A 15,361-nucleotide genomic window follows, 5' to 3' on the forward strand; every position below is an offset into this window, starting at 1 on the left:
CCTACGAATACAACCAAGAACTTTCAGTTCTCGTCTTTTATTTTCTCTCCTTGTCCGTCGACTTACATGGCCTGAGCAATCAATAAGTAAAGACGATTGAATAAGTAAGTGGATTTACTATCATTTCTCGCTAATTTAATTTCTCGTTGAAAATTTTCCGTCGCCTTGGTAGCCTGATTTTGCTGCAATAGTACAATATATTCAGATTTTATTCATTTTCTACTCCCGATTCGTGCATGATAACAGCGCTTTGTTAATATATGTCTTTTTTCTTATTATTTTCAGAAAATCAAGCCGTGTGAAAGTAATGGTGTGCTATTTTACAAGTGATATTTCTTGGAATCCTTCCACATCGTGAGGAATGAAAGGTAAGCAATTTTCTTCTTTCAACATTGTATTATGTTATATGCCAAAACGTTGCCATTGGTATGCTAATCTTCATTGTTTACTAGAAATAGGAGTTTTTTTTATGACGGGTGTGATATACTTGAGCGCAATTACAAACAATTTCATTTTTGTTTGGCTTCTTCCTCCGTGATTTCTTAAAAACTTTCAAATACCAGATAAGATACGAGGTGATTTTTGGGTTCGAGTTTTTTTTAAGCTTTTCTCGACATAAGTTGACGGATTCTTGTATTTATGATCCCATTCATAGTTTACCTGTTTGGCTAAACCTATAATTAGACCTCTTAGAATCAGAGGTATCTAAAATATTACCTGCACTTCGATATGAATATTAGCGTCTTCTGAATACACTTGACAATTTATCTTCTTATTACATTGACACTTGGTGTATAGTTGACCTGATTCATTTCGCAGCTGTCATTTTTTTGGGGCACTAGATTGGTTCTCATGTAATATTTACACGTTTACGTCTCATTATTATTTTCTATCGATTTTCCTGCTGTTATTCGATAGTATTTTAACTAGATAAAATAATCTTCTACCATAGAAATTTTCTGAAAATCTATTAGCCTTCAATGCACTCTCTTTTCTTTGCAACGGCAGCAGTTTTTGATGAATTCTTGCGCTGGTATCTAAATTTGGTAAAGCGTTTAGCAAAGGCTCCCAACTTAATCGTTCACTTCTTCCAAACGCATTTAGTTATAAAGCCAGTTAAGGATTCTGTGCAATTACGAATTCCTCGCTATAGATACTCCCGTGTAACGCTTGAATAACCTATCCTGCTGTTTTTTTACTCTTAGGGACACCTATCACAGTCCTTTTATTGTTTTCCAACGTTGTTTATGTGGATATTTTTCAGTCGCACATTTCCATTGGAGTATTTGACTCCGCAATAAAACAAGAAAACAAAATTTTATGAAACATACGGTTGAAAATACGATCGAATAATTGTAACATATTTGCTTACTCCTGAACTCTGCTTGCTGAATTTTGCGGATGGGAGGCGTTTATCATTAGAGTAGTTGAAATTAATTTTAGTCTTTCGCAAATCTTTGACTGTTCCGAATACATTTTTTCTTAAGTTCCTTCCTTTTTTAAAAGTTGCCCTCACTTCTGCGGTGATGACTTCAACAATCTCTATCTTCGGCCATCCTTTACATGTCGTTGTTGTAGTTGCATCCCATTTCCAACGCCAAAACTTGAATGCATCAAGGTCTCGGTCGTCCTTTCTTTATTTTCTAAAGAATATTTCCTTTTATGAGATTCCGTTTGAAGTTGTGTTGCTTGGGTAACTGTCCGATGATCTCAAGTTTCTTATTTTCCTTCTTTTTACCATTTGTTCTTTTTCTGGATGGACTTCATTGGGTGCGTGCCCAATAGGGTGGTTTCCTATTATTTTTTTATTGCCTAAATCGAAAGATTATTACTCCTGGAGTAAGTATTTCGCGCTTTTAGATTTTTAAATGACAACATCTATTTTTCGCGATTAAATGAAAAGTGAAAAATTTCAAGCGCGCAAAAACGCGACGCGTAAGTAGGAAAGTCCGTGCGACGCATTTCTGGTTCCCCCTCTCTCCTTGTGAAGTGACCTTGATCGAGGCTCTGAGCGCTGATAGGACGCAGGATGCTAGCGGATAGCTGAGTACCTTCCTGTCTGGTAGCGCATGGCTTAAAAAAGGTTTATTAATACCTTATCAAGCGAAGAAAACTTTCCGACCTTAGCCAGTTTTAATAGGTGATTATTAAGACATGTTTCCCTGAGCTCTGTGCCTCATGCTTGCATTGGTAACCTCAGACGATGTATAACTCCTATCTACTCGTGTAGAAACTAGGTCCCTGTGACGTCACACGGAGAGGAATCGCATGGGCGCCAATCTGGCCTTTTTCAAATGAGGATAAAATTTGACCCTTGCCATTCGTCTAAACCGGTGTTTCAAAAACCAAATAATTTGTGTGTTATGAATACACTAATGGTGGGTAACGAATCGCAATCAATGCCTATCGTTTTCTTTGATGAAGGAAACTACCCTATTAGAATTGTGTCCGCATAGTTCTTATACTCCTCCTCCTAACCTCATGTCAGCTTTTCTCAAGTTTGGTCACCTTCTTCCTTAGTGTTCATATCTCACATTCATGTGTCGGCGCACTACATTCAAAAAGTTTAAGCAATTTCTGCCTAGTCTCAATACTTAAACTGATATTTAATGCGAGCCCTCTTAAATTGAACGATTTAATTAGCTAACGCTATACTTTTTTGACCTCAGAATATAATTTTTTATCATCCCTCAGTGCATCTCTCCCTTTAAATCGAATACTGAATAGTGATGTTTTTTGGCATTTTCAAAAGTTCTCAAGGTATATTCTCAAAGTTTATTTAATTGGGCGTTAAAAAATGGATGGAATTTTATTGCTAATGATAAATAATGTCCTCCCGTTCAATAATCGAATAGCCTTATTCGTTCGCTACTTCACGCCCTTCGCGTAACCTATGGTTTGATTATCAAGGGTCGAGGGGGGGAAATGCTATAAATAAATAAATGGCTCTAAATTTATATTATCTTTCTCAAAACTTAAAACTGATAAATTCCACACGGAGTGAAAAAACAATTCGTTCATTCTATGAAACAATATTTGATTGAGGGCAAATGAGGTAATGGCCCTCTTGGCATGATAACAATAAATATTTCTTGCTGTGTGCCTGTTGCCTTTGGTATGCGATGGCCTTGGAAGCAATATGGTGAGCTACACATTGCTTAATGATCTTCCATTGGAGAATCCTACGATTTTAAAAAATCTTCGTAAACCTTTATCGCAGATTATTGAATCTGATGTTTTCATTTTTCATTATTACAAAGCGTGAGAGTTTTTTCCGCTTTCTTCACCTTAGGGATTTCACGAAGAACTCAATCTTACCCAAAAATTGACTGTTCATACAAGGAATATCTGAATATTGATATTTATTAAATGTCTTTGAAGAACGCTATAAACTGTGTAGCATTTTTATAAAATGAAATTATAATTTACTTTAACTTTAAGAGTAAAAATAACGGAGTTAATAAGACTACAGTAAATTTTCGATTATTTTCATCGGTCCATCATTCTTGAGATGTGGCAAATTAAAGTTGCTCCGCCTTCTTCTAATGGTTTTTGAACTTCTTTTTGCTTCTACTCTTATTACCCCTTATCTATGACTTATTGAAGCGAACCTATTTATTTTCATTAGTTTTCGTCAACACCACTATACGAATCCTTTGACTCATGACTTTTCTGCCGCTTTCGTTGTCCATGCTTAACTCTCATTAAGAAACGTACTCCATACGTAGCATGTGAAAACGTATTTCCTTGATTAAGCTTGCATTCTAAACTGTGCGTAGATTATTTTTTGCGCGGAATACCTCCTTTCCTTAAGTTACTGTACTGACTGTTTCTTGTTTGTCTTCGTCCTTCGCTGCTTTCTCTGATTTCCTGGGTAGTGAAATTCTTTCTCATCTTAAAGCTTTTGTTTTTTTTGGTTAAACATTTTTCCGAGTCTCCTCTCTTTTGATGCTAACATTTGAGATTTTTTCGTGGATGTTCGGCTGCGTATTACCCTTTTCATATTTATGAGGTTCTTCTCTTCTATGTGTCGTTTTTCGCCAGCAAATCGTTAATTCATGCTAATTCTCTCGTCACGGATGTCGTCTTCTGTAGCCCTCTCTGTGATTTATTTGACTGTTTTCTCGATTTCACATGAAATATTTCGAGAAAAGGTTCACAAATTGTCCCGTTCCTTTCGATATTTATGTTCTGCACGGTTTGGTTCACATTTCATCACGGCTTTTAAATAGACTGTGGGGAATTCTTCGATCATTGTACGAAAAAAAACATTACATTGAGAACTATGACAATTAAATTCAAATTCACGCAGTCAAAAGGCCTCTCCAAGCTGACAAATGCCATGAACTTTGGTCTGTTCTTTTAATTCTTTTGTTTATTTTCAGTCTAGTTAACAACATTGATTTTATAGAAAAATCTTCTCGGGATTGCGCGCGGGTTAGATTATTTAAGAGCGCCGACGTTTCGGGTACCGACTCGCTACCCTTTCCTGGGACCTTATAATTTCTGAATTTGACTTGGTCCACTTCCAGGAATTATTCTGGTCTTCGTTCTATTCTCCTGTAAATGATTCTCTTCGATATCTTTAACGAATATTTCATTACTTTGATCCTCACACTACTCTACTCCCTTGTTTTTCGGAAGAGGAATAATGATGTTCTCCCTGATGTCACTTTGTATATCCCCTGATGTATATATTTTGCATATGGTTTATAGAGCTTGTTTAAAGTCTAATTTTTTTGGATTTTCAATTAGCTCTGTAGACATATCGTCCATTCATGAAGCATTATTCTTTCTCAGGTCTGACATTACAGTTTCAAATTCCTATCATAAGATGCTAGCTCTCATTTCATTCTTTTCTGTATCGCATTCCTCTTCGATCATTATTTCTCTTCCTTTGTATCACTCTTCCAGGTATTCTTTCCATCTCAAAGTTCGGTCTTCCATTACAATCAGCACACATTATTTCGTGCCACTTACAAACTTGCGTTTTACCTTGAAATGGTTTCTCAGAATTCTGTAGGCAGCTCCCACTTTTCCATGGGGAGGTTATTTTCATTTTCATCGCAATGGTTCTTCATCCATGTTTATGTACCTTTCCTCGGTTTTCGACAATTCTCGTTCATTATTCTCCTGGAGTAGTACTTTTGCCCTTCCGTTTTCACACTCCTGAGTTTTCTTCCGTCTCCCTTGAAGTCCAAGTCTTCATCTGAGAACCATTAATTTTCTCGACTACATTTCTTTCCCTCTGAGCCTCGATTTTTTTCTCCCTTTTGTTTTTATCATAAAATTAGATGGATTTTCATCCTCATTCCATTATGATCACGGTCGACTTCTGCGCTACGTCAGCTTTTGTAGACCTTCTAATTTTTGAACTTATGCTTCGCAAAAGTGCGCAATGCATGAAATATTATTTCTGAACTAAATATTGCTTACGTATTTTCGAAGAATATATTTTTTGCATGCGATTCTTAAACGGTGGGTAGGCAACCACTTACTTGTGTTCTGTTCAGAATTCTAGGAGCATTTATCGTCATTAATTTCGTTTTATTGATCCGTAATTTCCCGTTAATCTAACATTCTTCCACAATTCCAAATCCATGAAACAATAAGATTTTATTACGTTCAAAACTGCTTGATTTTCCCGCTTACGTCTTCTACCACTTCATTTTCACTGACTGAAGTTGGTGTGTAAACTTGTACCGATACGATATCTAACGTTTTTGTCTCTATCCTGACCATTGCTAGCTTTTTCTGCAGGAAGTTTTTCATATGCATTTTGGACATTCCGGTCAGGGAGATGGTTCTTAGCTGAATTTGTATTTAAGCCTTTATGTAGACATTCGATATCAATTTAATGTGTTTGGTTCCATTCCCAATCACATTTCTTTATTTAATTTTCCCGAATCTTATAACGTATCTCGGATACTAAATCTCGGAGTTCGACTTTTCATGATGATTAAGGAATACCCACCACGCCTTCTTAAAGAAAATTTTCAACGTAAACTCATGAATGCATTTTGGATAATATTTTAACATTCTCATCTTTCTTGCTTTGTACTCTCTCCATTGCAAACACATACAGAAGACTTTTAAAATACTAGTGGATGAATTTATTGATTGCTTCAGACCTCGGTAATATGGCCAAAATCTTCAATTAAATACTATCAACGACACCATTTATTGTTAATTCCATTATTAATAAATCATTTTGAAGAAATTTATGCAAGAGCTGGACTTCATAGTACATATTATACAGTATAATAGTATATTATGTACTGGTGCTCGGCAGCGTAGCTCTCTCAAATATATATTCATTGTCAAAGGAGAGGGAAGAAAAGAAATTGGTTAAGGGAGTTATGGGCGATGCTTTGGGGATGCGCCAGGGATTTTTATAATTAGTGAAAAATTGTCTTGGACAAAGGCGGAAATAAGATTAAGGGAATCAGAATCAAGCAATTTACTAGATATCCGCAACCAAATGTCGCAGATAGATGGTTTTTAACTTATATTAAGATTAAGACATCTATTTCTAAGTCTACATCCACATACTACCACGCAAGCCGTCTAAAAGGCGTGTGGCAGGAGTTTAGGGCACCAGCCATTTGCGCATAAAAACGAAATGCTCTAACGAAATTGCGACTATCATTTATTAAAGTTCTTTATGGTTTGGGGGAAAAACGAATTCTCATATCCTTCTGTTCGGTAAAATATCTCTCCCAATTTATCGCTTTTGTCGGACCTGGAAATATAGTGGGGCTCTAATATTATGTTCTCCGTGTTGCTCTTAAAGATATCCATTCTGAATTGTTCAAGCAATCTAATCCTAGCGCGCAGCCTCCGAGTCACCAGCGGCTTCAACCCTAATTCGCTTAACATCTAGGTAACGCTGTCTGTACGCCCGTAGCAGTTTTTGACGAAACGCGCAGCCTTCCTTTGAATTTTATTCAGTTCGCGTATTGTCTTTCTGTAGCTGATCCCATATGCTCGCTGTATATTCAAGGTGCGGTCGGACGAGCGCGAAATATCACCTTTCTTTTACTTTCTCATCCGTAAATATTTACACAATACGCTGGACGAATACTAATTTCTTCGGGGCTATGCCGCAAATATTCTTTATATGTGTTCCCCATGTAAGGTTCGAGGTTATCGTAACTCCCAGGTACTTCACTTCCTCTGTTGCCTTTTTGTTAATACCATTCACAGCGTAAGCATGGTTATAGTTGGATGAACTCTGCAAAAAATGCACCGACATGCATTTGCTCAGATTAAGTTCGAGTCCCCTCTCTTGGCTCCATAAATGAACGCTGTTTAAATCCGATGATAGAATTTCATAGAGTAATTTGCGATATCTAAATCTTTTGCTAAATCACTAATTTTGCGATAGAAGACAGCTCCGTCAGCAAATAAACGTTTTTGAAATAAAATTCGATGCTTTCCCGGCGAATATATTCAAAAAAGATTCAACTCCCTTCATTCTGCCAGATTGGAAGCCCGAATAGCCTTTTTTGAAACGTAGTTTTTTGCTAATTCGGGAGCAGGGGTCATTAATGTATAAAATGTACAAAATAGGGCCGATTACTCTTCCTTGTGAAACACCTGATGTCACTATTATTACATCAGAGCTAATTCCGTCAGAAACTACTTTTTGTTTACGATCATTCAGGAAGATGTCGCGTCGAAAGCTGATGCGTATCCAGTTTACCACTGTTTTGTTTAATCCGCATGACTGTGATTTGCATTAAAGTTTGTTGTGATGGACCATGTCGAAAGCTTTCTTAAAATCAATGCATCAACTTATGTTTTCGATTCACCAGATTTAAGAACTTCGTGTATAAAGAGCCTGAGCTGTGTTTCACATGATCTACCTTTTCGGGATCCGTGCTGACAGCCGTGGAGGAAGTTCCGACTGCCCAAGCAAGTCATGATGTTGCTAACGACGATATGCTCAAGTATCTATCCTATAATCGTTGTTAATGAAAATGGTTGATAGTTGTCTGGGTCATGTTTGATTCCATTTTTGGATATCGTTGTTACGCTTGCAATTTTCCAGTTTAGCGGTAACTTTCCTTCAGATTTCACACTTCAGAGACTTCTTGAATATATTATATCTAATTAAGGTGCGATTTGTGGAGCAAACTCCTTGACGACACGCGCGGGTATTCTCTCCGTACTCGGAGATATACCATTCTTTATTGATCTTAGTTATTTAGTTACCCATCACGTGGTATAGAGATTTCTTTCATCGATTCCTCAGTACATGGGACGTATAAATTGAATTTGGTATCTTCTGTACTTTATATCTTTCGAAGTGGGAATTTAACGTTTTAGCATTTTCAATATTTTCGGTGACAAGTTTATCATCTTTATCAAATAACGAATCTACGGTTGAAGATTTTCACGGAAGCTCTTTCGCATACGACCAAAAGGATTTCGCGTTTTCTTCTAGTAATTCATCGAGTAGGGGAGACTGGGGCACAGTGGGACACGGGGCACAGTGGGACAATTGATTTATTTAAACAATTTACTCGGTCAAAGGGCAAATGCATTAAAATTAAGGAAGTCATATCACGAGGAATAATGCACAAAAATCTTATTTCCTAATCTTATGTAGCTTCGCGTAAATGTTATAAAATATGTTTTTTGCTATAATTTTCGTAACTTTCATGTTATGAATATTTATGCAATTCTCTTAATTATAGCAAGTTTCATAAGGAATGACTTGGTGAATACATTATTTAGATACTTAGTAATATTTTTCTAAACATATTTTTCGAAAGTAACATGTTTAAAATTTTTGCTGACAAATACAAGACTTCAGGACATGCGGGGCACATTGGGACAGCTGAAATTGGGGCACAGTGGGACAACATGGATTGGGGCACAGTGGGACAACTCGAATTGGGGCACAGTTTGATGCCGAATTACAGCCCAGGAGCTTCGTACTATCAATATCCGTTACCTAAACGCTCTCAAATTTCATATCATGCTTACTTTATAATGTTTTGGCTCCATATTGATGCTTTAGCATTTGAAGCAGTACATTTCAGTTAGTGAATGTGAGGACAAAACTAAAGAATGGCAACAGCAATGAACATGAGAAAAGTAATGCCGAAGTAAATAATTAGTGTGAACCTCGATCGTATGGACAATTTGTCTACATTTCCGGAATCCCACATCTGTTATATAGATGTGCTCTTTGTAAGGAACAGTTCAGTCTTGCTTCTTCGTTAAAACTTTCGCGGGTGCTCGTCATGTTGAATTAAAACTTTTGGGCTATGTCGCCGCGTCAGATTTTGGGTGGCCCCAACGTTTCCCGACCGATGCTGGTCGCTTTCTCAAGGGAATCTGAAGAGGTGGGATTTAAAATTGGTATATATAGGTATACGTGTCAGGTGGTGGGGGGAGGGGAGTGAGAGGTTGGAGGAGTAGGTTGTCGATTATTTTTGCCGATTACGGGTTGCCAAGTACGGCTGATTTTAAGGCCAGTGTCTCTGTTAAAGTTGTTTTTCTCCTCTTTAGATATTTCCGAAAACTCCGTGTATCTACGGCCTGCCGAAAATTCATAAGGAAGGAGTGCCCCTTAGACCCATAGTCAGCGCCATTGACTCACCAGCATATAAACTAGCGAAATATCTGGCACCGATCTTACAGCCCGCAGTAGAAGACGCTAAATCTTTCGTGAAAAACTCGCAACATTTTCTTCAGATCATTAGTGGCGTCAAGGTCAAAGAAGAAGACATCCTAGTCAGCTTTGACGTAACATCGCTCTTCACAAATATTCCTTGTGACGAGGCGGTAAATATCATAAAAGACAGGTTCGGAGAAAACATCGCCAAGATGACAGAGATTTGCCTCAAGAGCACTTTCTTCCGGTGGAGGAATAATTTTTATCAACAGACGTCTGGAGCAGCGATGGGTTCCCCTCTCTCCCCAGCAATTGCAAATATATTCATGGAGCACATAGAAGATACAGCCATTCAGAACGCCCCCTACAAGCCGAAGATTTGGGTGAGATATATCGACGACACTTTTATCATTTGGACGCACGGCAAAGAAAAGCTTCAGGAATTTTTTACTTATTTGAACGGGATCAACAGCAACATATAGTTTACAATGGAGGTGGAGGAAGGCGGAAAACTTCCATTCTTAGATGTCCTCGTGGAAAAGAAGAAGGACGGAACATTGGGGCATGCAGTGTATCGAAAACCTACAGCAACAAATCGGTACCTGCACGCCTTATCTCACCATCATCCAGCGCAAATAAATGGAGTGGTCAACACGTTAATTCACCGCTCCTACAAAATAAGCGACCAGAACAACTTTGCCGAAGAGAGGAAGAAGCTAGAGGCCATTCTACGGGCAAATGGATTCGACGACAGAGTTATCTCTCGAACATTTAATAAAGTTATCAGAAAGAACAATGAGATCAAAATCAACACCGCAGAAGCAGCGAACTCCTCTGTTAATGACCTCAGCGACCAGAAGAAAGCCTTCCTACCATACATTAAGGGGACGACTGACAGAATAGGAAATATCCTACGCAAATTCCAGATAAGGACAATATTCTCGCCTCACGTACAGATAAAGCATCTATTGAAAACCGTCAAGGATAGAACTCCACTACAAGTCGAAGGGGTATACCGAATTCCTTGCCAGACCTGTGGGAAGAACTATATCGGCGAAACAGGCAGATCGGTTAAAACACGTCTAGAGGAGCACGAGAGAGCAATTCGACTGGGGCAGTCAACGAAGTCCGCAGTAGCCGAACACGCAGCGCTGGGCCACACAATCGACCTCAAGGAAGCAAAAATTGTTGCGAGAGTGAAAGGCTTTAAACAGAGACTCGTAAGAGAAGCAATAGAAATATCTAAAGAGGAGAAAAACAACTTTAACAGAGACACTGGCCTTAAAATCAGCCGTACTTGGCAACCCGTAATCGGCAAAAATAATCGACAACCTACTCCTCCAACCTCTCACTCCCCTCCCCCCACCACCTGACACGTATACCTATATATACCAATTTTAAATCCCACCTCTTCAGATTCCCTTGAGAAAGCGACCAGCATCGGTCGGGAAACGTTGGGGCCACCCAAAATCTGACGCGGCGACATAGCCCAAAAGTTTTAATTCAACAGTTCAGTCTTGGTCAGAAGCGAGCTTGAGGTAGTGAGAGGAGAGAGTCTCATAAACAATAGTTGCTGCCACATTCCTCCTTTCTACAAGCCTGCTCTGGGAACATTCAGTGATTTGCGTGAAAGGAAGAAAAACAGGCAATAAAACTTGATTTTTAAAGAGAATTTTGAGGCAAGATTGTTTATTACGTATTATCTATTTAAATCAAATTATTTATAAATTGAATTTTTGAGATTCATAGCTTATAAAATAAATTACCACCATAGTAAACTGTGACTTAAAACTGCAGCACGACTGCACCACAGACTGTCTCCTCTGCGCACGAAAAAATTAGTATATGAGTTAGCTCAGAGAAATAGAAAGAAATACCCGCCATCTTGCGATCAGAAAGACATCGCTGATGTTGGTTTATTTTACGTTTTTTTGAAGCGGAATCCTTCGATTAGCCTTCGAAAACCAGAAGCAACCTCACTGGCCAGAGACGTGGGCTTCTATAGGACGGTTGTGAGTGCATTTTTTTTCCGATCTATCAGCTCTTTATGTCAACATGTATTTTCCGCTGGAGGTGTAATCATGATGAAAGTGGTTCCACTACCGTTCAACTCCAGGGAAAAGTGATAGCCCTCAAAGGTGAAAACAAGTAGGTGAAGTTACCTCCTCTGAAAGAGGCTCCTCGATGTCATTGTGCTATATTATAAAGGTTCAGGTTAATACAATTCCTCCATTTCTTGTGTTGTCTAGAGTGAAATTCCTCCAAAAAATACTGTTGAAGTGTCCCATAGGATCAGTAGGTGCCGCATGTCCTTCTGAATGGATGGCTATCAATTTATTTTTACTGGTTTTAAAATATTTCATCGATCACGCAAATTTTTTTAAAGAAAACCCTGCATATAAAAAAGCATTTACATCTAATAATACATATTGTTTTTACTTTCGGTTCAACCCTGTTAACCCAAGTATTTTTAATGACAAAGACCTTGCCCAAGAAACTGTCAAAGATCAGTTTGTTGGACCTTTAGAATTTCACTTAGAAACCGAGTAAAATCTCGAAAGCCCAGGACAACCCGGGTTGAAACTTCGTTTTAGAGAGCATAGTTTTCCCCCCTGAGGAATAACGTCCAAAATCTAGCAGGCTAATATCTAAACATGCTAGACAAAAGAAAAGATAGGAGATACCTACGGACACACCAGTTAAAAAGAGACTGGAAAATATCATCAATAATAAATAAAATAATATCATCAAAGGAAAGAGAGAAAAAAAAGCCTGGTCATAAGAAAATGTTGAAAAATGAGCGATAAAATGTCAAGAAAATCAAGATTTTCACATTAAAGAACTAAAAAAAAGATTGGAAATGGAAGATATAGCTACAGTTTCAGAATAAAGTGACTAAATTTACCACCAAGGACAGTTGGCAGAACCTCAGCCATTAGCGTAATTAAATGTTGATGAAAAACATTGCATGCAGTGTTTTAAAGTTTATAATTACATGACTCAATAATATTTTTTATCAGCACATGTATCTTGAATAAAAATTTCTTGATTAAAATGTTCGCTTGCATGTATATTTCACCCATTAATGTTAATTAATTCATTTGTACCCTCAATTAATTTAAACTTTGTATTTTATTGAGTAATGCAAGCCTGTCCCACGAGGAATATACTCTTTAAGCAATGGCACCAAAATCTTCCATTTTTCAATAATTATGTGGGATATAAAAATGAAATGCTAAAACTGTCCCACTGTGCCCCAGTCTCCCCTAGGTACTTTTTTCTTGAAATTTTGAATTTCATTTCGCATTGCTTTCTTGGTTATTGAGCGCTGTGCACACGGAAAAAAATTGATTAAGAATATCAAACAGGTTTGATAGGGAGTATTTTTGTTAAATATACTTAAACTTTGGTGTAAATTATTAAGCTCTTGATTTATTTTACCAAACGCTCTTGATATATTTCATCAAACATTTTGATATTTCATAATTTGGTCAGTTGCACGAGAGAGTTTGGTAAAAATAACTTAATTAATTCAATACAATTCAGAGATAGGTAACTTTTATCGAAGTTATGATTAATTTTACGGATTTTGCTGCGTGTTTGGTAAAAATTATCAGACTCTAATTTGTTATGCAAATTTGGTTCGATAGAAGTTTCGTAATCTATTGAACGGTCTGTCGTTCCTCTTTTGTTTATACCAATACACATTTGCAGTTGAAAGATTCTTAATCCGGCCTTGCATAAAAGAAAGGTTGGTAGAAATGACTTTATTTTCATTAAGTGTGATGGTGAATACGTTTTAATTTTGTTTGCGTTCATTCATCTGTTTATTTCAGGTTTATATTGCAATCCTATTGATTCTATTCCGTCTCCTATCCCTGTTTACTTTCAATTTTCACTATCTATGGTACTATTAATTATCCGTTATCGAATGCTGCGCTTCAGGATTCCTCTTAATGTTTAATTTCAAAGAAGACATATCCACCATACACTCCAAACTGAGTTCAGTTGATCCTACCGACGGAATCCAGCAACTGTGAAGAGGCGAAAGACAATTATATCATCATTTGTCAAAGTGACTTCAGGATAAACCGAGTTCTATAAATGATTTTCTTTTTCCAAGGGGTTCAGCTCTTTGCACTTAAAAATACATGACATTTTCACCTAAAATCACTGTCATTGTAATTGCTTTTTATAAGTTTGGCAAACTCTGTTCCTTTTTTTGGCCAGCGTTCTTAAATAGCTTTAAAATATTCATATATTATCACATTGCTTATATTCATTTCCTTGTGCGCCCACATGGACATCATCACAGTCAATGTTGTTGAGAGGGCAAATTCCACTTTTAGCGATAGTGCCGAAATCATTGGGACTGCACGGAGGTATCTTTACGAATATGAATTTATGTCAACAGCCGCAGCCTCACTCCTTCGTGACTTTCGGCTCGCTTTGCCCGTTAGTGACGCGAGCGGCGACTTGTGTAAGCCCAATGAAATGCGCGGTGGGCAAAAACACATTAATGGACCGAATGGGAAATCCTCTCGTGAAAATTTTAATTTTTTCTGTGGACGTACAGTGGCATAAAAAAGTATCCCAGCAGAGTCTGTGCCGCCACCATCGCTTTGTGGGAGAATGGATGAATAATGAGGCGAAAGGCGATTAAATAATCATCATTTTTCAAAGTGACTCCACGATCAAACGAATTCTTAACGCGATTTAATTTTTCCAAGGGCTCCTTGCACTTACAAATACATGAAATGTCCACGTAATCCATGAAGTTTCCCTCTCTAACGGTGTATAATCTTTGGAAAGATACGAGGGAAATTCAATTACGGTCTTATTTAAGCCACCAAGGTCGTGACGGTTAATTTGCCTGCCTCGAGCCGAGGCTCGAACGTATTTCGTACGGCTCACCAGAATGTTAGCTCATTCGATATCCTTATCTGTTGTGCCTTCCTTTTTCCTCTATCTCCCTCTAAACCTCCTTTCCTTTTCCTCTTCGAAGCTACTCTGGCTTTCGTCCTCGAATTCTCTGAATGCCCACCTCCACCTCCTCATTTCCTCGTCTCTTATAATTTACTGCATGAATATTCGCTAGACGTAATCTGCAAGGCAGCAATGGTGAGGGGCGATTTTGAGCATCATGAATTTCTCTAAACACCTAAACAAATCATCACTTTAAAATGTTTTAGTAACTTACGTTACTTGCGACTTAAAATGTTTCCTACTCACATTTGCTACAAATTTAAATGACGAAACACAATTTTCCGAAGTAAATTTCATAAATCGTAAAAAATAAAATTTTATTTTTTCTTAGGGAGTGGCCAAAACAAACAAAAAGGACTTTATTTTTCTTTGGTTTGATACATCGCTTTCTTTTAAATTCCTCTGCAAACCAATTTTTTTATTGAAACAATTCATGACGTTTATTGCTGTCAAATTACTTTAGGCAATATTTAAGAGCCAAAGAAAATATCTAAATTAACGTGGACAAAAAAATCGAAGCACGAAAAACATACTCCAATGAATTCACACTTCACTTGGGACTATATCTCTTCCTTTAATTAAATTCGAAATCTTGACAGCATTTCGATGTATTATATATTAGCGTCAACATCTCCGGCTGTACACCCAGGTGTACATAATACAACTCTTCTTCGATTTGTAATGCTTCATTACACTCCTTGCTGCGTTTCTTCCAGTAGTACGCAGTACTTCTATTCATCTTTCGCT

The 15,361-nt window shown here is 37.6% G+C and overlaps 1 long non-coding RNA gene across 2 annotated transcripts in view; it reads left to right on the forward strand.

Moving 5' to 3' along the window:
- Positions 1-292: 292 nt before the first annotated feature.
- LOC124167079 overlaps positions 293-15,361 on the forward strand; it is a 44,822-nt gene continuing 29,753 nt past the window's right edge. For both annotated transcript variants that reach the window (XR_006866605.1, XR_006866604.1), the window contains exon 1: positions 293-368. This is a non-coding gene — a long non-coding RNA (uncharacterized LOC124167079). The remainder of the gene's footprint in view (positions 369-15,361) is intronic.

The sequence above is a fragment of the Ischnura elegans genome, chromosome 10 (assembly GCF_921293095.1).
Source record: "Ischnura elegans chromosome 10, ioIscEleg1.1, whole genome shotgun sequence".
Classification (NCBI taxonomy): domain Eukaryota; kingdom Metazoa; phylum Arthropoda; class Insecta; order Odonata; family Coenagrionidae; genus Ischnura; species Ischnura elegans.